Source organism: Aplidium turbinatum, chromosome 10 (genome assembly GCF_918807975.1).
Source record: "Aplidium turbinatum chromosome 10, kaAplTurb1.1, whole genome shotgun sequence".
NCBI classification, from domain to species: domain Eukaryota; kingdom Metazoa; phylum Chordata; class Ascidiacea; order Aplousobranchia; family Polyclinidae; genus Aplidium; species Aplidium turbinatum.
Window position 1 is genome coordinate 8,092,920 of NC_137481.1, and position 26,684 is coordinate 8,119,603.

The 26,684-nt window shown below is 39.1% G+C and overlaps 1 long non-coding RNA gene and 1 pseudogene across 1 annotated transcript; one reads left to right on the forward strand and one right to left on the reverse strand.

The window, feature by feature from the left end:
• Window positions 1-720: 720 nt before the first annotated feature.
• Window positions 721-1,616, reverse strand: LOC145778924 (uncharacterized; annotated as a pseudogene).
• A 16,884-nt stretch (window positions 1,617-18,500) lies between these two features.
• LOC145778799 (uncharacterized) lies at window positions 18,501-21,578 on the forward strand. The gene is made up of 2 exons (XR_014290467.1): window positions 18,501-18,609; window positions 21,064-21,578. It is a non-coding gene; the product is annotated as an uncharacterized LOC145778799 (long non-coding RNA).
• The last annotated feature ends 5,106 nt before the right edge of the window (window positions 21,579-26,684 follow it).

The following is a 26,684-nucleotide window of genomic DNA, read 5'->3' on the forward strand; positions in this document are numbered from 1 at the left end:
TGAAACTTCCAGTCGGTAAGATCTATAGAGAACACGAAAAAAAACGTTAAATTAATAAAAAAAATAAAATACTGAAATGTGCAGGGGGTGCTGCAGTTTTGCAGTTTCTATGGACGAGCCGCCACTGGTTGATGGGCAGAACGTGTGGGTGTGGTTGCGTGTGATTGGTGGAACAATCTATAAATCAATCTAATTCTTCTCCAAGGTGGAAACAATGATATCACTACATACTCGCATTATGCAGTGCATGCACGTAGGCCTACTGTATAATGCTGCAGATTATTTCTCCCAGGTTGGTATTATAACTGTGTGTATATTTTGCCTTTTTATTTGTGTGTACATCGCCATATTTTGTACAGCGCTATAGAGCAATTTAACAATTTTGTAATTTGTTTGACCAAATCGGGCCCAAAAACGGAAATTTTTCGGTGGTTGGCACAAAAGGCAATCATGAAAACACAATGTATAAGCGATTTGAAGTATTAGGAATGCAGCAATGCTATGGGGGGTCTGGGGGGCTTCGCCCCCCAGAAGTTTGATTAACTTTGACTGCTACAGCTTTGAGCCCACCTACTTTTAAAAAGGTTCCTCCATCCCTGGGTAGTAGGCTATAAAAAAAGAGAAAGCCGGTAGGCAAAGAAAACCTCCCGAAGAGATTTTGCTAAGAAACAAAGTAGCCTACAGTAATCACAAAATCAACTAACAATAGGTTTACGAAAGTTACACAGCATGAAACATACAAACACGATACCTGATGGCTGATGCCATTGGGACATAGTGGTAAGGCAGTGGGTTAGTCAAAATTTTATATGTCTTGCTCAGTCCAATAACACGCTCGACATGTATGCGTGATGATGCAATGCGTCTATCCGAGACAACCACATCTGCATCAAGTTGGTGCTTCCCGTTCAGGCGTGTTGTAGGCGTGTTGGTAGGCGTGTTGACTGCGTGTTGACTGCAACATCATAAGGTGCAAAAAGATCCTGCACAAGAATACCTCTGTCAGCCATGATGCTATCCTCTTGTGAAAAGTGTTCATTAGCTTGCTTGCAGAGAGCACTTTGCTCGATAAGTTGGCGATCAGTTGAACATCCACCTGTTGATGGGCCTACGTACAATACCAGCCCATTTGGAGTGATGCCAATCATAATTTTTAGTGTGTTCTTATTCTTGTAAGTGGAGAACGTCATGCTTTGAGCATCAACTTTTCTTGGCTTATTGATTGGTATTTCAGTTGCATCTAAAATGACACGTGTTGTGGGGAATGAATTTTGAAATTTTGTGGGCATGTGTTCATCCACAACAGCTCGAGATGGCCAAATATTAAGTTCCTTTAGCTGAAAATACATAAAGTTGATCCATACCCTGAAAATTAATGAAACTGTGCTTTCACTAATGTGAAAGAGAAAACTCAGCTCTTTAGTTTCCTTTGATTGTCTTAGCTTCATTAGAGTAAGAAAGAGCTGGTTTGGTGGGTCAAGTTTGCTGCTGGTATAGTTCAAGTCATATGCAGCTGGCCCCAAGCAACGCAAGAATAACATAAAGTTATCATAATCATCGAAACCAGTGTAGTAGTTTATGACTTGCTTATTTTCTTTGTAATGTTCAATTCTCATTCCAGCTGAAGCGCTTCCTCCGCTATTGCCGTTGCCAGAGATGGGCAAGATCACCAGTGGTCACAGCGGTAAACCATAATTTCTTCGTGGGAAAATTGTAACTTAAAGTTCCCGGATCCTTTCGTCTGCATATAATGACCGAAGAAACACACACTTGAACTTCTTTTCAAACAGTGTATTTCTGTAAAAATTAGCCCACGGCTACCAAAAACGAGGGGGTGCAACGCGTACACCACTTAAACTGTCACTACACAACAGATTACTTGGATAAAAGACGGAACCTTTGTCCAGCTAGCAAGCACTAAGCCAACAGTTAAATGTGCGGCCAACTTTCAAACAATCATTTTACGAATGACCAGAATAGATATCAATATCTCAAATTCACGTATGCAGTACTGTGACGCAATAATGAAAAACAATTATGAAGTCATTCAACAGGTGTTCGAGCTAGTGAACCAATGCATTCATGTTTAAACAGGCCCAAACAGGTCCAAACAGATTTAAACAGGTCTGACACAAGTCTTATTAACGCTGGTGCAATTTTGGCTCATGTTTTAGGAATTTCCATGACGTAATATTCAGTAGACTTGAACGGTTTTTATATGACGTTTGATTTGGTGAAAATTGTCGGGAACATAGCGGCCCCTAGTTATGACAGTCTGACATGGCATAACTAAAAAGAATTGACGACAATTGTGAGCCAATGAATAAAAACACATGATACACTAATTGTTTGAATCACTCACGTTTAAGTTAATACGTAAATACAAAGGGCATGCAAAGAATGAACAACAATACGGAATAATACACGACGATACATGAAATTGGTACCATAGGTACACGCTAAAATGACGCTATATACAATAGTTGCAATAATAACCGACTGTTCCGGGCTCAGACAAGGGTCGGCCACCGCAGACAAAACCAGGCTCAAACCCTAACACTTAGGTGTTCTTTACGGGGGCGAGGCACGAAATATCCCTCAACACGTAGTCTACTTTCACTTTCCCCGTACTCTCATCATAGTTGCAGACGGCAACTTTGGCTCTACGAACCACAGGCTTCCCTTTCCTAATTTGTGGAACTACCTCATGCACCCTCCCAAGTTGATACTTCCCACGTTTACCAATGTCTTGGAGAGAACCTACCACTACAAGTTGACCAGGCTCCAAATTCTCGGCCATTTTTAGCCATTTTTTCCGGCCCTGAAGACCTGGCAAGTAAAAATCGATCCATTTATTCCAAAACTGCTGAGAAAGTGACAAATTGAACCGATAATCCCTTCTTAATTGGTCACGATCATGTGGTTGCCCAACAGCACAGTATGGGTCTAAGTATGGGGTCAAAAGTGAGGCAGGGGTGATGACAGTAAAATCCCTAGGGTCGTCACTCAAAGGTACCAAAGGGCGTTCGTTCACGATCCGAACGGCACTACCTGTGTACGTAAGCAGTTCAATAAAACTGGGCTTACGTATTGAAGAGTCCAAAATGTGAAAAAATGCAATTTTAAATTGTTTAACCATTGCCTCCCAGGCGCCACCTTGCGCCGGAGCATACGGAGGTATAAATTCCCAGTTTATCTCTCTCTGTCTCAGGGCGTTGTGAAATTCAGCTGATTCTATCAACTCGGGTAACTTCTTAGATGCTGCCTGAAAGGTACTTCCATTATCGGAATAGATAGCATTAACCTGCCCACGTAAATCTGTAAACCTTGTAAAGGCAAGTAAAAAATCACTCAGCGACAATGACGTAACCAGCTCAACATGAATAGCGCGAGATGCCATACATGTGAATAAGAGTCCCCAAGCTTTTTTGTGACTCCTACCTTCAACAAAGGTCAATGGTCCAAGATAGTCCAAGCCGCAATCAAAAAAGGGTTTCCTATGGGCAGTTGTGCGAGACAAAGGTAAATCAGACATGAGCTGCCTTATAGGCCGAGCTTTCTCAATCGCACATACACCACAATCATTAAGATACCTCTTCACGGAAGCATTACCATTAGCGATCCAAAACTTCTGTCGCGTAGACAACAAAGTGTGCTGTACTCCACAGTGCGCATTTCGATTATGATGCGACAGTACAACAAGCCTAGTGAAGGGGTGCTTCGAAGGCAAAACAATCGGATGCTTTGCTTCTAGAGAAATCTCGGAAGAATTACTTAAGCGCCCTTCAATGCGGATTACACCAGCATCATCTACACAAGGTCTGTACTTTTTAAGTGAACGCAATCCTTTCAAGCGTTCCTTCTCACGTTGCGAAGCGCCAACACTACCCCGCTTTATCACTTCCTCAAGTGCATCCGGCGATCGTTTGGTCATTAAATGTAACACATCGCCATACACGCTTTTCTGAACAAACTTCACAGTTAAGTCTAAGGCTCTATCAAGATAAGAGGCGTCCAGTTTTGGCTTCATAAAGCTACGCTTTTTCGTTTTACAGCACAAAAATTCAACAAAAGCAACCAAATAAGCAATTCTCTTTTTCATAACATACAAAGAAGGTGCGGCCTCGATCAATCTGTGAAGGCCACCCTGTCCAACGTCAAGCGACCCCTCTTCGTCACGAAGATATAGGCTATGGACAGGTACTGGAGTGGGGTTTTCTACAGATGGAATTTCTTCACACTGATAGAGAAGACTAGAACCATTTAACCACAACTCTCGAAACTCTTTCTTTGTAATAAGATTTGGCCTTGTGCCAACATCAGCTGGGTTCATATCGGTAGGGCAAAAACGCCAATCCTGGGCTCCAGACAACAATAAAATATGCTCAACTCGACGCGTAATAAACTTATTCAAACGTAAATCAGGGTTCTTAACCCACTGCAACACAGTCCGAGAATCACACCAAAAATACTTAAGGCAGTCGGGCATCTTCAATGCCTCGTAGGCCTGCTTCACGAGTCTTGCTGTATTTAAAGCGGCAACAAGCTCTTTCCTAGCTATCGGCCAAGAAAACTGATTTTTTACAACAATGGTAGATTTACCCAGAACGAAAGACACACTCGGAACTCCGTTAACCAGTCTACGTAAGTAAACAACAGAAGAGAAAGCTTGATTCGAAGCATCACTAAACCCATGCAATTGATATGAAACAATATCATCAGGACTGCACACACCAGAGTTTGCAAAATACCATCTCGGTAACGAAAAATCCTTAAGCAGGTCCAAAGAGCGAAGCCACGACTCCCACTCTTTAACAAAGCTATCAGGGACCTCGGTGTCCCAATCAAACTTGTCTATCGCCAATTGCTGAAGTATAAGGCGTGCTTTTAGAAAAAATGGCGCTCCAAAGCCTAGCGGATCAAAATTTTGTCCAAGCTGACTGAGCATACTTCGGCGCGTGTGTTTAGCTAAGGGCTTTAAGGAACATGCGATACGCATCTCGTCAGACTCGGTTTGCCACACACAACCCAATGTCTTCGCTGATGGCAAAGTCATATTTTCAGTCTGAAAGTCAATGTCACGAATCAAAGGTGAAAGCATCTCATTATCCAAATTTGACAAGACAATCATAGACTCCTTGTTAGCACTCCACTTAACAAGTTTAAACCCACGGCTATCAAACAAAGCAATTGATTCATGAGTGATTTGCTGAGCTTCCTCTAAGCTATCAGCCGAAAATATAAAATCATCCATGTACATATTATTTGCAATATTGCAGAGAGTCAATTCACCAGCACTGCTGGGATTCTGCTCGATCGTTTTCTTTATAGCCAAGCAAGCGATATACGGGCTACTCTTTATTCCCCAAGGGTGTACACAAAAACGAAATGGTACCATCCTACCATTTTCAAGGTCATCATCTTCAAACCACAATATACGAAACAAATCCCTTTGCGACTCAGGTAACTTTATTTGAAAGAAGCATTTAGTCACATCAGCCATGAGACCAAATCTACCAAGCCGAAATCTAGCCAAGACATCTACCAGAGGGTTTAACAAGTCAGGACCCGAAAACATTACATCATTAACACAAGTTCCTCGAAATTCAGACTTGCCATCGTAAACAATGCGTTTTTTTAATTGTGACGTCACAAAGTATGGTAAATACCATTCAAATCCCTTGACATTTCCTGCTTCACCCGCGCGCTCAATATAGCCATTAGATTTAAGATCTTTCATGGTGTCAGTAAGGAAATCACGAAGTTCAGGTTGTTTTAAAGCTTTCTTTCTTAAAGCAGCAGCTCTATCTGACGCCAACACAAAATTGTTAGGTAGATCAATATCTTCCTTCAACGGAACAGGTATCTCAAATCGACCATCTTTCAACTCAATATTCGGTTCGACAAGTTCTCTAGCCAAAATATCATTGCGAGACAATTCACAGGTTTCATTTTGCAAAGTCAAATCCTGAATGACTTTATTCAGGTCTGCTATTTCCATATCACGAGACTCAATTTTACGCTGAAAGCCAGAGATGACATCCGACTCTGAAGACGTCTGCACTCTGCACACTTTAGCAACGCTTTCAACTAAGGGTGACTTACCACCACAAGCCAACCAACCGAGAGGAGTGAGTAAAGCATGCGGTTCACTGCGATTTTCACCAACACGTTCTTCTTTTGCCCACATCAAATAAGCGTTGTCATTGCCAATCAGTACATCTACAGTACTACAATCATTCAAATGAAACATATTCACGTCATGAAAATGACGGAAACCACTTAAATCTTGTTTATGAGGTAAAGTTTTAACATCGTCAGCCCAAGCTGGGTTAACCACCGAGGTTATATCACAAAACAGTTCATCAGTCTCTAACGACTGGATGTTGAGTTTAACAAGGTCAGCACAAGTAGGTTTCTGACCAGCCAGAGTATCTATTTTAAACGACGCTTTATCATACGGTTTAAGACCAAGTTCGCACACCAAGTCACTCGAAACAAAGGTCAACTGCGAACCAGGATCATGCTGACAATACACCAACTTCGATTTGCCAGTCATTGGATTCAAAACACGAGCAGCAGTAACGCGGTTAAAGGCTGCTTTAACATTTCCAATCTTAACATTACGCACAGGAACTCTGGCACCAGCATCATCTTTACCGACCGAATCCAGAGAATCACGTGACGTCACATAAAAATCATGCAGAAGAAAATAGTGTTTCCTATCGTTGGTAGGTCCACACTTACGACAGTTATTTGCATGATTACAGTCTCTAACCATATGCTGGCGCAAACAATTCAAGCATTTGCCAGCTTTCACAATGACATCTCTCCGATCTTTAGGTGTCAAGCGCAAAAATTCTTTACAATTAGACAAAAAATGATATTCAACTTGACCACGTGACGAACAACAAAAACACGCCGGTATGTCACTATGTCTGGCCACACCGCCGCGCGGTGCGCCAACAGCAGTCGAGTACTGCGAACTCCCTGAAATCACATTATCATGGGGCTTTACCGACGTCTGCCTAACCGGACATGAAGGCAATTTTCCTTTGCCAAACTTTTTAAAATGCTGCGACTCACCAGAATCGCCCATTAGCATAATGCTAAAATCAGTCGACTTGCGCGTTTCCTCCCGTACTACAAAATCAAACAAACTCTGAAAGGTAGGTTCCTCAGTGCTACCATACTGATCACCTAAAAAGTCAAGATAACGCTGCTTAGCGTCAAACGGGAGTCGCTTAGCCAAATCCAAAACAAAACGTCCTTCTAATTTATCACGCTGACCATAAGCTTTCGCGTAAAGCAAACACTGCGACAATTCATCTTTAAACTCTTTCAAATCACTGGAAGAGATAGAAGTCAATTTGCTACCATAGCGATACTTTCTAATTTCTGGTTCTGCGAAAAGACCTCCACGAACCCCAAAACGTTGGGACAAGCGAGCTAACGACATTTCTATCCTGTCTTCCTCTGACAAGCCAGGAGTGTCAGAAACCAAATTAGCAATCGTTTGTGCAGCTGTTCTAACACAAGCTGCTTGCAACAAAGTCAAACGAGTTCCCTTAAAGGGCGAAGCTGCCATCAAGGCCATAACACGATTTTTAAAGAAGACAAATGGCATATTATTACCATCGTAACCAATCAAGGCCGCCTTATCGAAGAACGTCCTACTATTTTGGTATTCAAAAAAGCAATCCTGCTGTTGAGAACTCGATTTAGCGGGAGAAGACAAGCTATATCCCTTAATGGGCTGAGTGGGCTCAGTCACATGCACAGCCCGATCACGATCCTCAAACACGTTAAAATCAGGAGACACGATACGCCTCTCACAACCACCCAAATTACGTGTAGCTGGGCGATCAGCAACTAGCGGCGCAGAAAACTTTGAAGGGGGCAAAGCATTACTGCTAATGGCGGCCCCGTGACCTGTACGCTCTGGGGGAGGAGTTCGGTTGTAATTTGCAGACCTTGGCTCTACAGCCTTCGGAAGATCCTTAGCCGCGGCCCCGAGACCTCCTGAAACAGCTGGAAAACATGTGGATTGTACAGGTCCACTTACGGATTGAACAGGCGTGTGGAAAAGGTTAGGTAAATTAAACTGTGATTGATGTTCACTTCTGGAATGCCTAGAAGAGCCCTTCCTAGAGCTACGCCGGGAGCCCAACTCAGAACGATATTCAGCTAAAACTACCTCTTTACGTTGTTCGGCCCTCAACTGAGCGTCTTTGAGTGCGAACTCAGCAGCTCTAGCTTCGGCTCTCGCGGCGGCCTCAGCAGCTCTCGCTTCGGCCTCAGCAGCTCTCGCGTCGGCCTCAGCTCTCGCGGCAGCCTCAACTCGTATGGCTTCAGCTCGTATGGCCTCAGCTCGTATGGCCTCAGCTCTTGCGGCAGCCTCTGCTCGTGCGGCAGCCTCAGCTCGTATGGCTTCAGCTCTTGCGATGGCCTCAGCAGCTCTTGCTTCGGCCTCAGCTTGGATCTGGAGCTCCTCTCGTCTTAACTGTAGGTTAATTTGTGCAACTATCCGTGACGAGCTCTCAGACATCCTAGTGCTTACATTTGAGGCGCTATCCTCAGGATGTATGTCAGCATCCAACCTATCTGACAACTCACTTTCTTTTTGTTCGAAGTTATTTTTTAACGAGTTAAATTCGGGATCTACCCTATCACGAAGTTCTGCCAAGATTGCAGAGTTAACAATTTTACTCAAAAGAGCATGGAAATGCCTTAATTCCTCTTCTAAAGTAGATAAGTTAGATCTAAAAATTAACAGTTCCTGCTTATCACTCCAAGAACCTAGGGCCACAGAAAGTTTCCCAATTTGAGTCAAATTATCCCGTCTAAGATGCCGGGCCTCTCGAACTGACTTAGCCTCATCGTTAATGGGTCCCTCCCCAGAATGGCCTGCCCGACCGCAAAGAACATCATCAGGCTTAAACTCAGTCGAGTCGACGGCGGTCGAGTCCCTGTCACCACCGAGTGTAGACATATTAAATGTTAGGGCTAAATTTAACAATTAAAAAATTAAGTTACACAAACACACAAAATTACAGTAGTTATAAAAAACTTAACTGCAAAGACCGTAAAGATACAAAAAAAAGAATTTAAATGCACGATACCGTAGCTGTACGAGTATGTGAAGTCCAAACGTCCACAAAACTTGCTTGGATTCTTCCACTTGAATCTTCAAGCACAGATGGATTGCCTTTAATCTTCTTTCTTGCCAATAAATGTCAAAGTTATTTTTCTTCTGTACCAAACTGAGAAGAAATGTCTTTACTTTTTAGCTTAAAGTTCTTCAGTTGCCTACCGAGAAGAAATGTCTTTAATTTTCTTTGCTTCTTTAGACTACCAACCAACAAGATCTTCTTTTATTATTTCTTTGCTTTTGTAGCCTACCAACCAACAACTTCGTCTTTTATTTTTTACTTCTAAGTGCTTCTGTGCCAAACACTAGACAGAGAATCGTCTTTTATTTTTTATGGTCACAGCGGTAAACCATAATTTCTTCGTGGGAAAATTGTAACTTAAAGTTCCCGGATCCTTTCGTCTGCATATAATGACCGAAGAAACACACACTTGAACTTCTTTTCAAACAGTGTATTTCTGTAAAAATTAGCCCACGGCTACCAAAAACGAGGGGGTGCAACGCGTACACCACTTAAACTGTCACTACACAACAGATTACTTGGATAAAAGACGGAACCTTTGTCCAGCTAGCAAGCACTAAGCCAACAGTTAAATGTGCGGCCAACTTTCAAACAATCATTTTACGAATGACCAGAATAGATATCAATATCTCAAATTCACGTATGCAGTACTGTGACGCAATAATGAAAAACAATTATGAAGTCATTCAACAGGTGTTCGAGCTAGTGAACCAATGCATTCATGTTTAAACAGGCCCAAACAGGTCCAAACAGATTTAAACAGGTCTGACACAAGTCTTATTAACGCTGGTGCAATTTTGGCTCATGTTTTAGGAATTTCCATGACGTAATATTCAGTAGACTTGAACGGTTTTTATATGACGTTTGATTTGGTGAAAATTGTCGGGAACAACCAGTATTGGTGATCTTGAAGATCAAGATCAAGATCACCAAGAATAGGTGATCTTGAAGATCAAGATCACCAAACTAAGTGATCTTGAAGATCAAGATCAAGATCGTGATCTTGAAGATCAAGATCACTTTCAAGATCACTTTTTGTGTACTTGAAAAAAATGAAGTTTTTGATCAATGATGTTGCAAAAAATAGTTACTATACTGTATAAGCAACCCGGGTAAAGGTATATAGTTGGTATTGCTAACTTTTACTTTTAACTCCTCGATCGCTGGCCTAAGAATTGTAATGAGTTAGTGACTGTTGCTATTAGGCCTATCAATTGTTGACGTAGTTTGCGTAGAATCGCAACGTCACCCCAAGGCCGAGGTTAATTACAGTAGTAGCCTACTGAAAAAGCAATTAGTTTTATGCTTTTTATTTATAATAAATAAATATTAATAAAGTTTGAACTGCATCGTTTTTTACCAAATTTTTGTCTGGTTTATGTTGGAGTTTTTATTCGTGTTACTAAGTTGTTTTAACTTTTACTGTGTTATGTCAATGTTTATTGCACCATTTACCCATCTGGCAACCTTGATACTGTTGTCTGCTATCAAAAAAGTTCCAGAGGTTTGCGGTCAAACAAACCGCTCCATACTCAGACCCTAAACAAGTCTTGGTCTGGTTGATTTGCTGCAATAAACCACTTTACATGACCAAAGTCGGCTAGAGTCCAGATTTTTTAACACCGCCATTCTACGCTTTTGAAACATCTAAAATTGGGTCAAAGAAAGCAAACATTTCTTTAAAATTCACACATGGAAATTGTGAACAAAGTTAAATCATTTTTTATTATACGTCAACATAAAGTACACGGAAGTTGACTTATTTATTATGACCAACACCGAAAACTTTTTCAATTTTGAAATGGCAACACTGACCAGATTAGATGGAGATTTTAAATCGTCTTTTGTTCGACACATACCAGATTAGCAGTGGCTTAATGTTAGTAGTCGCCACTAACTACTTTGTAGGCTACAGTACGAGTTTTAAAAAAATGCCTCTATCTAGAAAGTAAACTTTAATTTTAAAGTGATCTTGATCTTATTGTTCTTCAAGATCAAGATCACACAAAAAAAAGTGATCTTAGATCAAGATCAAGATCACCAAAAAAAAGTGATCTTGAAGATCAAGATCAAGATCACGCCCATCTCTGGCCGTTGCTATCCAGGCTGCACTGGATTGCAACTGAAGTCGCTTTCCTTCTCTTGCAATGAGGTTCCGTTGTACATTCAGCATGATCAACAACTTCTTCTTCATGCTGCCAATCTTCAATGTTACAAAGCTTTTCTAATCTTCGTTTCAAACGCGCTCCTCTTCCTGAGGTAGCAAGTGTTGGTTTGAAAGTGAACACTGATGGCACATTGTTTGCTTTCAAGCAATGTGTTGCCATGCAATGTGTTCGAAAACGCCTGTTTACTTATTTGCTTTTATAGCCACAGCAACGTTAAATCAAGCCTAAAATGTATTAAGCTTTGTAATATGCACCTTCTTACCCTCACATCAACACAAAACTAAACTCCCATCCCACCCATATCAGCTGTACGCGCGTTACGCAAAGCGTGCTAAAGCTTGAAGCAATCACTGCGAGCGTGTTGCTAGGACCCAGTTGTAGCGCCACCGAGTGGATCGCACAACCCCATTGGGATACTGCGAGCAACACAAAGTTTGTTTGATGAAAAACTAGATGTTAGAATCGTAATCATCAGATGGTGTATCGGAGGATGAGATTCCCAGCTAGAAATTTCACGTGTATTACACGTAGATTCTACGTACCTTGGGTCGTGTATTATACGTTAATTTTCACGTATAATACACGCATATGTGTAGACACTATTTCACGTGCATTACACGTATATTTGGTGGTGGATTTTACGTGTTTTACACCCGCATTACACCTAATTTCCTCGTATCTGACACGTAGATTCTACGTACCTTGGGTCGTGTATTATACGTTAATTTTCACGTATAATACACGCATATGTGTAGACACTATTTCACGTGCATTACACGTATATTTGGTGGTGGATTTTACGTGTTTTACGCCCGCATTACACCTAATTTCCTCGTATCTGACAACACTAATACACGTGTTTTCCACGTATATTTGGTGGTGGATTTTAAGTGTTTTACACCCGCATTACACCTAATTTCCTCGTATCTGACACGTAGATTCTACGTACCTTGGGTCGTGTATTATACGTTAATTTTCACGTATAATACACGCATATGTGTAGTAACTATTTCACGTGTATTACACGTATATCTGGTGGTGAATTTTACGTGTTTTACACCCGCATTACACCTAATTTCCTCGTATCTGACACGTAGATTCTAAGTTTCTTAGGTCGTGTATTATACGTTAATTTTCACGTATAATACACGTATAAGTGTCGACACTATTTCACGTGTATTACACGTATATTTGGTGGTGGATTTTACGTGTTTTTACACCCACATTCTACCTAATTTCCGCGTACCGTATCTGAAATCAACAATTTAACACATTTGTATTTATTTAACACATTTGTATAACACATATTGTTATAAGAGGCTACTGTCCAATTGTGACCCTTCTAGCACTCATCCGGAGAGTTAACGCTTGTTTTGAACTTTATTTGGAATTAGAGAAGAAAAAGAGCAATAGCAGTGGTGGGAATCGAACCCGCGTCAATGAAAGCCAACCAGCTGACAAAACCCCTAAGCCAACCAGCTGACAAAAAACCCATCACTTAATTTGCTTTCTATCATCTTCTTTTCGCCATTTTTACGTCACTTAAACCGGAGCTTATGATTGGTTGGCGGTTTCATTCTAGTCATTTTTAGTGGCAGAAATTCGACTTGTTAAAGTGGCTACCGTACCAAACCTTAGTAAGTAATTGTTTAATATCAGTAAGCGAGACCACTTAAATTTACATTAAGAACTATCGTTAAAAGATCACATTAATTTGCGACTAAAAAATGTCATGAAGTTTCCTTTTTACATAACGTAATAAAAACGTGTAAAGACACCTACAAAAACACATAATCTAACTTATATCCTAAAAAATGCGGAGGAGCGTGGTTGACACCAATCCACTTGAGTGGAGAATTCTTTCTGTTTATACCGTCCTTGGTAGGTAGTTTTACCTAACACAGATTAAAAATTGCCCAAATGAACGAAAGAACTTCAACACGTTTAATATACGTGGAAAACACGTGTTACTTTTCAACAGATGGAAACGTGCAATACACGTGGAAACAACATATAATCAAAATACAAAAAATTCCGATAAAACATCCTTCTGCTCGGGTAAACATTTTTTCTCTTTTGTATGCCCTCTTCTGGGTGTGATTTTACCTTATATACCTTAAAAATTAGTCAAATAATCATAGGATTTTGAACACGTGTAATATACGTGGAAAACACGTGTTATTTTTGCAAGAGTTATATTCAAAAAATAATCCCTGATAAAACTTCTAGAATCATATTTACACACTAGTCATACTAAATGATAGCTAAAATATGTCTCTAAAAAAATGTTTTTTAAACAAGTGAATTTGTGTTGGTGTACACAAACTCCTTAATAACACCTGAATTCTACCTAAGATACCATACTACCGAAAATCAACCAAAAATCAACGTGTAATATACGTAGCTTTCTAGCTGAGTTGTCGTGTCATCACAGGAATCGGACATATCAAGAGGCTCATTGCTTGGCTGTAAATCTACACTGTCTTTGCCATTCGCAATAAAACGTCCACGTTTTGCCACTTTTGTGCTTTGATACCCATTCACACGCCTCTTTCGCGGAGCTCCATCAGGGTGTTGACTAAGGAGCAAATCTATGGTTGTGGCATAACGAATGAGAGGAATGTCTAACCCTAACCTTACAAGCGCTCGTGTGGCCTCGGCATTTTTATTGCCGACGCTAATGCGCCATTCATGCATCTGCGTCGGCAATCACCTCGCCAATTGCCGACACTAATTTCAAAGACTGAGAAACTCTTTTCTTAATTAGAACAAAAATATCGAAAAGTATCGAAATATTGAGTATTTTTTCAAATGTCGTATCGTTTTGTTTTTTTCAATATCGCCCAACACTAATGGAGAGCAGTCCTGAAATGCGTTGGTCAAGCGCACACCCCGAGAGTCGAACTAGCGCCGCGTCATCTTGAGCCGGGTGCGTAACCACTGTGTTGCATGTTACAAGAGATTGATATTTTTGTAAACAATTGTATATTTTAATGGTTTCAAACAGAGTGGGCTTTCAACACCGCTGTTGAGAAAATTATTTGCTTGACAAAACATAAGTTTGCCAAGAACTGGCCTACATAACCATCTGCTAGCATATACTATTGAGTATTTACAGTGGCTGTAACCATCATATATGGTAGTCTTAGTCACCTTGCCACTGAAGTATGAGTTTGTCTTTTTCTTTTATTGATTTTCAGCAATAGAGAAAGACATTACATGGTTCGTTTCTCTGAGGGAAGGTTTTGAAGAACCTTAATTCGACACTGTTCAGAAATTCTTTTTATTTGGCAAACTTGATCAAAATTTGCAGCAATTTATGCCTGGATTGTGTTTTGTTTTTCTGCTGCTTTTAGCAATCATTTTTATTGAAGACCAAGACCAACAAAAATTTAAGCGATACCTCTAAATACCGCATTGTCGGGCATTGTCAAGCATTTTCAGGGATTGTCATTTTCAATCAGACTAGTTTTGCAAATTAGCCTACTATTTGGGTTACAATTGGGGGTTAGGAATAAAATTATGGTTTCACAATTGACAACCTTTTAAAATGTCTCAATTCATTCAAATTCCTAATAATTTTCAAGGGTTGCCAGAGCAGAGTTGCCAGATTGGGCTCCTTATCGCGAATTGGGCTACTTTTAATTCGCTTCGCGACTTGAATTTGAAGGTTTGCGATTTTTTGACATTTGCGACCTTTTGGGCTACTTTTTACTTCCCAATGCCTAACAAAGATGAAAGTGGAAAGAATCACAGAATAATCGACTTGCATCACGTCTCTCACTTTCGAGCGTTTTTACGTTTTTCTCTTCTCTCTTTTTTTGGTAAAAATGGCGTGATGACCACGTCCATGTGACCAGGTGTACTGTTCCTAGCCAATGGGCGACTTGCTGGGTTACCCAGTTGGCCGAGTATTGTAGCTTCTATCCGGTTCTATACGTTTGTTAAAATGCAGAAGTTTCCCAGGGTTTTTTGTAGGTAGTTGCTATTGTTAGATTTAGAGAGTGAATTTTGTGATAGACTTATTTTTTGTAGTTAAAAGTTGGGTTTAGGTTTGAATTAGTAAACTTTAGGCAAGATATGTATAGTTTAATTAAACAAAGACTAGAGGTGTAGGCTAGTGGGTAGTAATGTAGCAAATCTTATTAGCCTAATGTAGGCTAGCTGTGACAGTCTTATAATATTTTAAGTCAGCAACAATGGTAGCACAATAAAGGGAGCTGGTATAAAAGTCCCCCCTCCCCCTCTGGTAACTCATGACAAAGAGGAATTGACCAAAACATGTGGATTGAAGTGTGTGAACAGTAAAGCAAAGGTAAAGTAGTTTCACCCTATATGTTTGGTCAAGTCTTGTCTTTGTCATGAGTTACCAAGGGGGGAGGGCTTGTATACGAGCTATATAATAGAGTATATATAGTATACTATAGTATACCAATAAAGCTAATAGAGTGACGTTAAAACTAATTTTGTGACCAGTTTTCCTCTGGTTAGCGCTACCCAGCGCTAAACTCTTCTCTTTAATCTTTATTGTTGGTGTAAGCATTTTTTTGCATATATTTCTGCTCTTGTATTTGATAGTTCTTGTGATCTTTCCGATTACTGACTGTAAATATAATCTTTTTTCTGTTTAGATAATTTAAGGTTTGTAAAGTTTAATTGTACAGTAGGAACTGATATACTATGCAATATCTTACAATTGGGACATGTTGGAAAATTATACAACATACAAAATGCAATTTTCCTTGAAAGAAAAACATCGTGCAGAAATTGGGCTACTTTCAAATCCATTTTGCTGCTTTTTTGCTACTTTTTGTGAAAAAATCTGGCAACTCTGGCCAAATGCTCATGTTTTGCCCTCCAAACCAGGCTTGCCAGATTGGCTTTTTTACGGCCAAATTTCACAAATTTGGCCTTTTTTGAAGTCGTTTGGCCACAAAATTTGGGTTTGGCCTTTTGGCTTTATTTTGGCTTTTTTTTCATATTGGTTTGGCCGCAAATTATTTGTTTGACTTTTTTTACATTTACTGTATTTTGTAAGATTGAAACAACAATGGCAACACTAGTTTTTTATTCTTTCACTGTGGATTGTGGAATTGCTGTTTGTTAATGCGCATGTGCACTGTTCAGAGACTGCAGGGCCAGGGCAGACTGACAGCGTGTGCAAGGATGAAGTCAGAGTCTTGCTCGTTTGGCGATGCTTGTTAATTTTTATAAAGTGACTATTTTGACAGGCTATTATTTAAAGTACCGTATTAATTATTATCTGTTCAAAAGTATTGTACCGGTAGCTGTTGATAATGTCAAAACGAAAGTGGAAAGCAATGTAAGATAGCAGCAGGAAAGATCTACCTGAATGGGAAAAGGTGTTTTCTTGGCTTAAAAAAGATGAACGCACAGGTGATGCATTTTGCAAGTTATGCCAAGCAACCATTGTCCCAAAGAAAAGTAATTTTAATAACCATGAAATGACAACGAAGCATAAAAGTAAACTTCCAGTACAAGGTCAAAATTCTTAATTATTTGATACGCTTGCAGCTAAAATGTAGTAAATGTAAGAAAAATGTAGTACAAGCTGACATGAACGGATGCAATCTAGTTTGTACCTTGAACCATTCGTACAGTCAGTTCGTACCCTAAAAAGATCAAGAAAAAAAATTAAAAAAAGCCAAAAAAATTAAAAATTGCTGATCGCAGTTTAATAGCACAAAGCCGAAGTCGCTGATTGGAGTTTCCCTAAACAATTTGAAACAAACTCGAGGGTTAGGGTTAGCAGAAACTGCAGTTAGCGGAAACTGCGGAAAAATGTTTGCGGAAACTGCGATCAGCAAGAGTTAGGGTTAGAGATTACTCTATGGTTAGAGTAAGGGTAAGCGGAAACTGCGGTTAGCGGAAAAATGTTTAATGAATTACAAACTGTTAGAACGCAGCGTGAGTATATATTACCTATCAAACTTGGTTTTTACAAGTGACTTGTTTGGTTAGTTTTTGGCCTTTTTTAGTTTAATGTTTGGCTTTTTTTTACAGTTTTATTGGCCTTTTTTGGCTTTTTTTTATGAAGGTTTGGCTTTTTTTTCAATTTAAAATCTGGCAACCCTGCTCCAAACAGAGCTAGTTTTGCTTTCAAGTACCGGGCAGGCTTGCCAGATTGGCCCTTTTGGGGCCAAATTTGTGAAATTTGGCCCTTTTTAGAGGTAGTTGGCCCCAAAAAAATTGTTTGGCCCCTTGGCCCTTTGTTTTCAATATTTGGCTCTTTTTGGAAGCAGTTGATACATACTATTAAACTAGCTATTTAAATAAATGTCTTTCGGAAATTGAGACTGAAAAGTGTTATTACGGTTTTTTAGACAGTATTTAGACAATGTTTATGCCAATGCCAATGATTCGAGTGGAAACACTGTAGAAGATGAAGATTTGGAAGTGTTCTTGTAGAATGTAGACTGTGTTGTTGTAACGTTATTGACATTGTTAACGTTAATTATTATGTTTTATTAGCAACGTTATTAACATTATTGAACAATTTGGCTCTTTTTTACCCAGTTTGGCCCTTTTTTCGACATTGTTTGGCTCTTTTTCTCAAAAGCTGTCTGACAACCCTGGTACCGGGAAATGTTTAGCTGATGAAGATTGTGATATTGTTAATTCTTTCGATTTTCTATTATTTTAAATTAACTACAATAGAATAAATAGGCTACTTGCCAGATGCTCTAGTTACTATTTTTAGGTAAACAAATAGTCTCAACTCACTGACAATGCCTGACCATTCGGGATTTAAAGGTACGATACCAGTACATGCTCTTATTAACCACTTGAGGATGTATGTATATTGTATACATACACGCAAGAAAACTTTTGCAATAAGATGAATGACATATACGCATTTAACTTTTAACAAAAAGAGAGATGACGTTTATACACGCAAAACTTTTAGCAGTTTTTTATTTTAATATTGCTTTGCAATGGGCAAACCACTAAACAGAACACCAGTTCAAAAACAAAGTTACAGTAAAAATGTTTTCACTGAAATTGATCCTGTCCTGTAGGCTGAGCGAAATAAAAAGAGTCTGCTGATGGTTAAGGATGTAGCACCACCTGGTCTCCAAGCTTATTTTGAAGATGTTGATGTAATATATATTCATTGTCATCATTTATATCTAGATCTTGTGTAAAACAATAAAATTTGGCATAAATATGTTTGGCAATATCAAAGCACCACCTCCAAGTGATCTGAAAACATCTGTGAGGGAATGGTTTACAAATCCTAAGAAACAGTAAGTATGATAATATGTTTAATTTTCAGTTTAAAATCTGTACACATTGCCATGAATGTATATTTTAGAAATGTTACCATGTTATTAACCCCTCTTGGTCATTATTTTCATGACATAAACACTGGTGAATATTTTTCAACATGACAAGAGAATAATATATTATAATTGTTTCCAATTTATGATCCCCGTTGGCGAGGCAGCGCGCGCATCCAGCCGTGACGCTGTGACGTCACAAGATACATACAGCAGGCCTTAAAACTCGTATTTTTTTCCGGCAGCCATCGTGGCCTACCGGGAGCTCCTTTTCGGCGGCCAAATCTGCGTGCTTGGAGGTCAAAATACAAATAACGATGGCATAAGTAAATAGAATTAAACTTGCTATCGTACAATGCTAAAACGATCACTTAGGTAGCGTTGCTGAAGTCTGGGCGACGTCCTGCAATAGAATCGTTGTACCACGCAATAAATGCTTTATCGGATTGTAATCCGATATTGCGGGACCATCTAACCACACTAAATTGTTTCAGCTGCTCAGTAAATTGTTTCAACTGCATTACCGAATACCGCCTTTTATAAAATCTGACCATTTATTTATGATGTCACCATTGAGGGTGTGAAGTCATTAACCCATAACGGGAACATTTCTCAACTATGAAGACACGTGTTTTCCCCTCGTATGTCAACCTAGTTCTTTTTAACAACGATTCAATGTCCGATAACATTGCATTGACATAAAAACGACAATGTTGCCAGCCGCTGTAAATTAGCACTTTGGATTAACACTTTGTTAAAATAAACGTCGGAAATTACAAACAAGACTTAGTCAGACAGGCAAATGCGCAAAAGTTTTGTTTAAAAAACATTATTATACTCTTTGGCAAGAAGAAACCGGCGGCCAAACTTGGCCGACTGAGAAGGTAGCACCGGCGGTCATTCAAGCACTACTTAGCGGCCATGGCCGCCGGCTGCTTTAAGGCTTGTACAGTATTGTTCGAATTAATTAAAACTGTCAAGAAAACAGGCTGAATTTGTGTATATTTGGTTTATTGTGATAATTTAACAGATGTGTTATAGTTTAATACCTAATGTGGCCTCCACCTTCTTTCAATATTGCACGAACACGGTTTGGAACAATTTTTAGGCGTTACAAGGTCAAAGCCTGCAACACAGAACAGCAGTGTAAAACAAATCAACTGTTTTTTTCGGTAGAAAACCGAGAAAACCCTGACATTGCAGCATCTGAAAGATCAGGCCGCGAAAAATCAGAACACAAATGCCCTGGAACAGAAATAGCTTCCCAGTTTCTTTGGTTGGTGGACAATGGACATTCTCCGGATCCGTTGTCAGCAGGACATTCAGCAGCTCTTTAACGTATCCTTAACAAAAACGTTAAGTGAACGTCTTTGCAAGAATTGTTAAGTTTCATTTTACAAGCATTTATCTTCAGCCTGTTTTCTTGACAGTTTCAATTAATTCGAACAACACTGTAGGTACCTTGTGACGTCACAGCGTCACGGCTGGATGCGCGCGAGGCCTCGCAAACAGGGATCAAACAAAAGCGGCCTTAGCAAGACGAGGGCAACAAAATTTGGATTTTTTTTTCTAAAACGCATGTTGTACACAATGACATCACGCTTAAACAAAAAACTTGCAAAAAGTTAATATCGGTTTCCCCGCCCTTTAATACTTGACAAACGCATTGTAGCCTATATCTTAATCTATCAACTTGTTGCTCTAATGACATTGCTTGAATGACTCTTCATGAAACTGAAATACTAGCAATAAGCTTTACACACAGAATTTTGAGTTGGAAATCTAATGGAACTTCAATCAGACAATAATTTCTACCACTAAGTGATTGTTTGTGTAATGTTTTAACGTAGTAAGCTACCTAAGCTGTTTTATGTTTTTTTCCAACAAAAAAGTTGACTTTTGATAAGTCACTGACTTAACAGTAACAGATTAGACCTCTTCTGAGAATTTTTTCCTTTGTGATTAAATCTAGAACACAAAGATGGTTATTATAGCGTAATTAAACACTTGAACAGTTTAGGTTGTAGATGAGAGAAGAGTAAATTTTTAGACTCATCTGTTTGACAGCCAGCCATGCGAGCATGTGGTTAACCAACTAGTGTTTTTCCAGCTAGCTGCTAGCTAAACGCTATGATTAAACTAGCTAGCAACAATACTCACTACGCACGTAGGGTTTGTAACCAATTGCCATTGATGATGAAGATTGATTATGAAAATATATTACATTAAAACCAAATTATGGTAAGCTAAATTAAAAGACCCAACGAAATGGATTTGATAGTTTCTACAAAAAAAAGTTAAAAATGCTCCAACTACTTTTATGGTTGGGGCTTGTACTTCATCATACAATAACTTGTTTTGGCAGAAAACGTCTCAATAGAAATTTTTAAGCATTAATGCTCGTTTTTTTAATTTTCACAGGAAATTTCTGATCAACATTGCTTTGTTTGGTGCTGGAGTCTTTCTAACTTCCACTTTTAAAGAGTTGACATTTGAAGCACCATCACTTCCCACACCTGGACTATAGCGCAAATTAGTTTTTTTAATCTAAACTTGTTGTTCGTTTGTTTTCATGTATTGTTCGTTGCCGAACGGATGACCTTTTTTATACACAAAAAGCTGTTTGAAAAGGCTGAAGTGTGTTTTTTGTTCAAAACATGTGGCTGTGGAGTTTCTTTTTAATTGAATACTGGTCAAGACCAAAGTTGCGCAATTCACCATCTCACCAGTGCAATGTGCATACCGTCCCTGTCTGAAATGCAGCTCGATATGTTGAAGACTCTACGGTTTTACACTCACCTCGGGTAAAATATATGCATTGCGAATCAACTGATTAAAGGATAAAGAAATTAATCAGAGAAAAAATATCAGCTGTTTTTGTGCCCTAAATCATTTGGTTGATATTTCTGCATGCAATAAACTCGGTTTCAGGTTAATTTTTATTTGTGTTAGTTTTTCTCGCTTGGAATTTCAATAAGAAGGCAATACGGTAGCTGATTGTCTTAATGCTTAGCTATTTTCAACAGGGTTGAGAAAAAGCCGGGTTTTTTGGGTTTTATTTAAAAAAGATGCAAAAAAGGTAGATTTTCTGATGCATGCTTATTTCACCTCAAATACTACTTTTTACCAATGAAGTGCCTCTCACTCATGGTACATGCTGGTATAACTCAATAAAATATTGCACTAGGGCTGTTTAACTATGAGGTCTTCTTGCATTTAAATGAGTTTTAGTGTAGTACAAAGTGGCATTACTTGATTTTTGTGTACAGAAATATCCACTGTGTTTTCAAATTATCCTTGGAAATTTCCTTCACAATCACATCCTTAAGTCTTAATTTAAAGTTTGTTTTAAGTACCTTGTAGTACTTTGGTTCATTTTTTTAATTTTCTGATAAAAAGTGGACAAATATGATGCTCTGGGTTTTTTATGTTTTATTTGGGTTTTTTTTAAAGTGGATTTTTTAAAAAAAACCAACTGGATTTTTTTGGGTTGGGTAAAATACCGACAACCCTGATTTTCAATGCAGTTTTTCTTTACAAATTACTGTAGCAACCCACTCTAAAAACCGCGACTTGCATTGTCACTAAACACAACTGCTTTCAGCAAGAGTTACCACGCTGTTGAGCCATTACTAAAGTTTGAGGTGAAGTAAACGGTAGTCAGACCACTCAGCAAGTACATTTCAGCCTCTGCCCAAGTCATCAAATAAAATTTTCATCTAGCATCGGACTTGCTTGGTCATCACTTTCTAAACTGAATTTGTTGACTTGTTACATGCCAAGTATCGGCTTGGTCAGTTTTTACTTACTTAGGTTCATCATTTACCTATTTCAGCCACTTGCTGAAATGTTGCTAGCTCAGTTGTCACTTGCTCAACTGCAATGTGCTGAGTTGTAGAAGACTCGAAGTAAACACTCTACCGGCCTGCGTCAATGTGAAAGAAGGCCAGTAGTAATTTTTTGATTTGTTTTTCACTCACCCACTATAAATATTCCCACCATGAAACTGTTACCAAACTCCATTTGAGCTATTTCATTCATGACTGTGCACTTCGCGCTATTTTTTACGGCATCTGATAGAACCACAGGCGAAGAGACTTATCCATGTTTAAGCCTGGTGGACTATTGCTGCAATTACTGTTCTATGACACACAGCGATTACGGGCCTAAAAGGCCCGATACTAATATACAAGAGAAAAAGCTGTTCATTAACGTTAAAAACGCCAACGCGCACAAATTGTCGTCGGCGGCGGCTCTAGCTGGTGTCCGAGCATCAGTTTTGTTTTCAAATCAGATTTGGCTTTGGATGGTGATGTCGGATGTGGCTTTGGAGGCGTAGTCTATAATGGAAAAGACGTGGGCAAAGGTCACATTGTATGGAGGGTGGGAAACGAGGTTGTTTTAGCTTTTTTAATGTTTCGTTTTTCCTGAACCTTTTGTATTCTTCGAAAAATTCTGTGCCTTCCTTAGTTCTCTTTCTCCAGATTAACCTGTCAATGGCAAGTTGTTCCCACGATTTTAGATCAATGTTTGCTTGGTTGAGGGAGACTTTAACTGATCCTTGTAATTGCGTCGTTGGTGAGACAATCCTCCCAACGAGTACATAGTATTTGCCTCAGTTTCCTTTGCAAGTAATTTTTAAGTCAAATACGTCAACTCAAAACAAACGACGGGAGTGCGGTTAGGCCTGCTGCTAAATCAGATACGGTACTGGTAGATATGTGTGATGGTTTTTTTTTTCATAAAATTTATAAATTTCCAAAAAATTAAAACTTTTATCACAAGGTATAGTTCAGGTCAGGCCCGCCACCAGCAACTATTTTCGGGGGGGGCATTTAATTTTTATCAAAGGACCAGCATTAAAATGATGCATTGTGACATTTTTATGTTAATGTCCACGCCCATTGATAAGGGACAAGAGTGTGTGGCACTGCCATGTTACGGTTCAGTGGTCATAACTTATGTCAATCACGTTTTTGTTTAGTACAGCATTAAAGGAAACTAGCCTTTGTAACCTTTTCTCATTTAGCTATGACTACCCAAGGAAGAAAATTACGATAATACAAATATTTACAAATGCTTAAGCCCAACTGAGTAGCTTAGGCTATTCACCACGCTGTCGTAGCTGCTTTTGATCTCGAATTATTTAGTTGTTTATAAACGCTTTTTATGGTGATGATGGATGTTGACATTATGTATACGCTAACGAAACAGATAATGAGGATGCCAGCCTAATTTATCGAACAAAATCGTTAGCATGGCTTCCAACCAGCGTAGCCTACTTTCGGTTTCGATAGTCTACACTCTACAGAAGGGTTTCCCAAACTTTTTTGGGCCACGGACCACTATTTGTGAATCTGTTTATTCGCGGACCCCCAATTCCAATACAATGGTAAAAATGAAGAAAACCGAATTTTGTTTATTTAAAAAACTGACAACATCAATGGGACGGATGGGATTGCTTCTTATTGCATAAGTCATCAATTCTGGGAGTTATTTGTGAAAGGCAAACTCTTAAGTCAGGGTCCACGGAAAGTCTGTACCTGTATATTATCTTCATGTTGGTAAGAGCTGAAAATGCTGTCTCAGACATGTAGGTCGTGGCAAAAGGCAATAAAATTTTAGTTGCCTTTTGCGATAGCAATGGATATTCCTCCACAACACTCAACCAGAAAGATGCAATAGCTGTTTCTGTTTGATTGAGACTAAGCATTAAAGTTCGATCAGATGATAATTCGGCTAATTCTTCTTCTTCGCGTCCTGACAGATCAGTCTTTGTTACAACGAAAGAGTTTAAAATCCAGTCGAAATTCTCATATGTCTCTTTTAAAAAGTACTTCTTGAAATGTGCAGAAAGCAATTCCAAATGTTGGGTAACGTCAGAGAAGCAATTCCAAATGTTGTGTAACGTCAGAGAAAATCAACTCTGTATTAATTAAGAACTGCGTCAATTATCTTTGACTGGGTAGGCTACGTACTGTACAACGCATATGTGTGACTTTTTAATTTTTTGTCATATCGCCACGGACCACCTGTGCAGTCGTCGCGGACCACCAGTGGTCCGCAGACCACAGTTTGGGAAACCCTGCTCTACAGTATGGCTGTACGTGTACGACGCACGTCTATTCATAGTACATTTCATACTGCATAGAACGCTTAAAATTTTTTCAAAAAATTTTGGGGGGGGCAAATGCCCCCAATGCCCCCCCCTGGTTGCGGGCTTGGTTCAGGTCCTTAGGGGAATCTTTAGGCTAAACGTGTTACACGTTGTTTTTTTGCATATTTTTGCAGTTGATCAACCCAACTTTGATTTTAGTGGGTGCCGCAACTTTTTGGGTCACGTGATCACCCCCAAATCGGGGATTTCCCCAGAAATCACGTTTCAGCTCTTTTTACGTCATTTTTGTGCAATTACATATTCGATTTTTGTATATTTTAACTTAAAAAGCACATACTAATAAGTGAGACAAAATAAACACAAAATAATTTAATTGATGACGTCATTGTGACGTCATCAAATTTTTTTTTTGCTTTTTTAACCTATTTTGGTCGTTTGCTGTTGGTTTTAGTTGGAGTACCGGTTACTAAAACCATTTCACAATTCCTAAAAGTAGTTTCGTCATGATTGCGTCTTTTATGACGTCATCATTACATTATTAAAACTAGACAACTTCAAATTCAGGAACCAAAGGTAAGTTTATTCCGAAAAAAGCGATCAAATACTCTCATTATTAGTTTTGCAAATGCTTAAAATTTTACAATTGCAAGCAATAACAATAATTCCAGTACAGTATGACGCAATAACGACGTCATCAAGGGAATAACCAGAAGAGCAGCTACCAGGGGTGAATTTCCCTTTTGGTCATGCCACTTTAAAATTTAAAATAATTATGTAGCCCTAATTATGATCTACAAATCCAATTAATAGCCTACACGACCCCAGATGATGCAATGTCAGAGTCTTAACACTGTTAATTCAAGATGAAAAAACTAGCGGTTTTCGATGTTAAATTCCTACCATACGTAATTTGATATTAAAAAAAATCGTGTACGACAAGTTTTTTCAAGTTACAAGATAGAGTTTAGAAAGTCAAAAGCATTTCTTGAATGATGATTGTGGATTGGAGATGAAACGTCAATGTGGATTGAAGATGAAACATCAGAGAGGATTGGATATTTTGTGGTCGAATTGCATGTTTCGTACTCGCATGAACAAAGACTTGTGCATTTTATGGATTTTTTCTTACAGGGACATCGAGAGCCACAAGTAGACTGACAAAACGGAACAAGCTGATTTGCATCATTATGTTTCCAACCCCAAGCTAAAGGAGAAGGTAGTTGCTGAACATTTACGAGGCTTGATTTCCGTATTTCAGCTTGATGTCCGTATTTCAGCTTGATGTATCGCTCTGCGTGTATGTTGCATCAAAGCAGCTGACGTTGGTGGCAGCTTTTCAATAGTGCAACCATTGGTAAACATCATATAACGGCATTCGTCTACATCCGTGATAGTAGGACTATTGCCATAAAGAGCTATGACATACTTTTGTATGTCATTTATAGAACTAGGTGAGCTTGAGAAATTCAGAGAGTTAAATAAGCCACACATTGCGGTAAGATTAAGCATCCAACAATCCCAAGCCTTTTTTTCCGAAGACGAAACAGTATCACAGATTGTGATAGCATAAAACAAAGGTAAAGAAGCGCAAATCATCTGAGATTGAGGTGAAGATGAAACAATATCATGGATTGGAATGAAGCGAGTTTTTTCTCCAACTCCAAATTCAACCCATAGTTTACAGATTTCTAACTTGTCAAAACACGAAATTGCAATAATTACCACATCAGTATCTACTGTTTTGACTATGGCATCGGATTTTCCATGTTTCACATGGAGAAACATACGGGTGTCTGCCTCTTCGTGATCACATGGGGAAACATCAGACATGTCCAATGTTTGATTGTTAAGAGCTGTATCTAATGATGTTACAACAATCGTAAACAAGTTTGGATTGACTGAAGTTATCACAGCTTGTTGAACC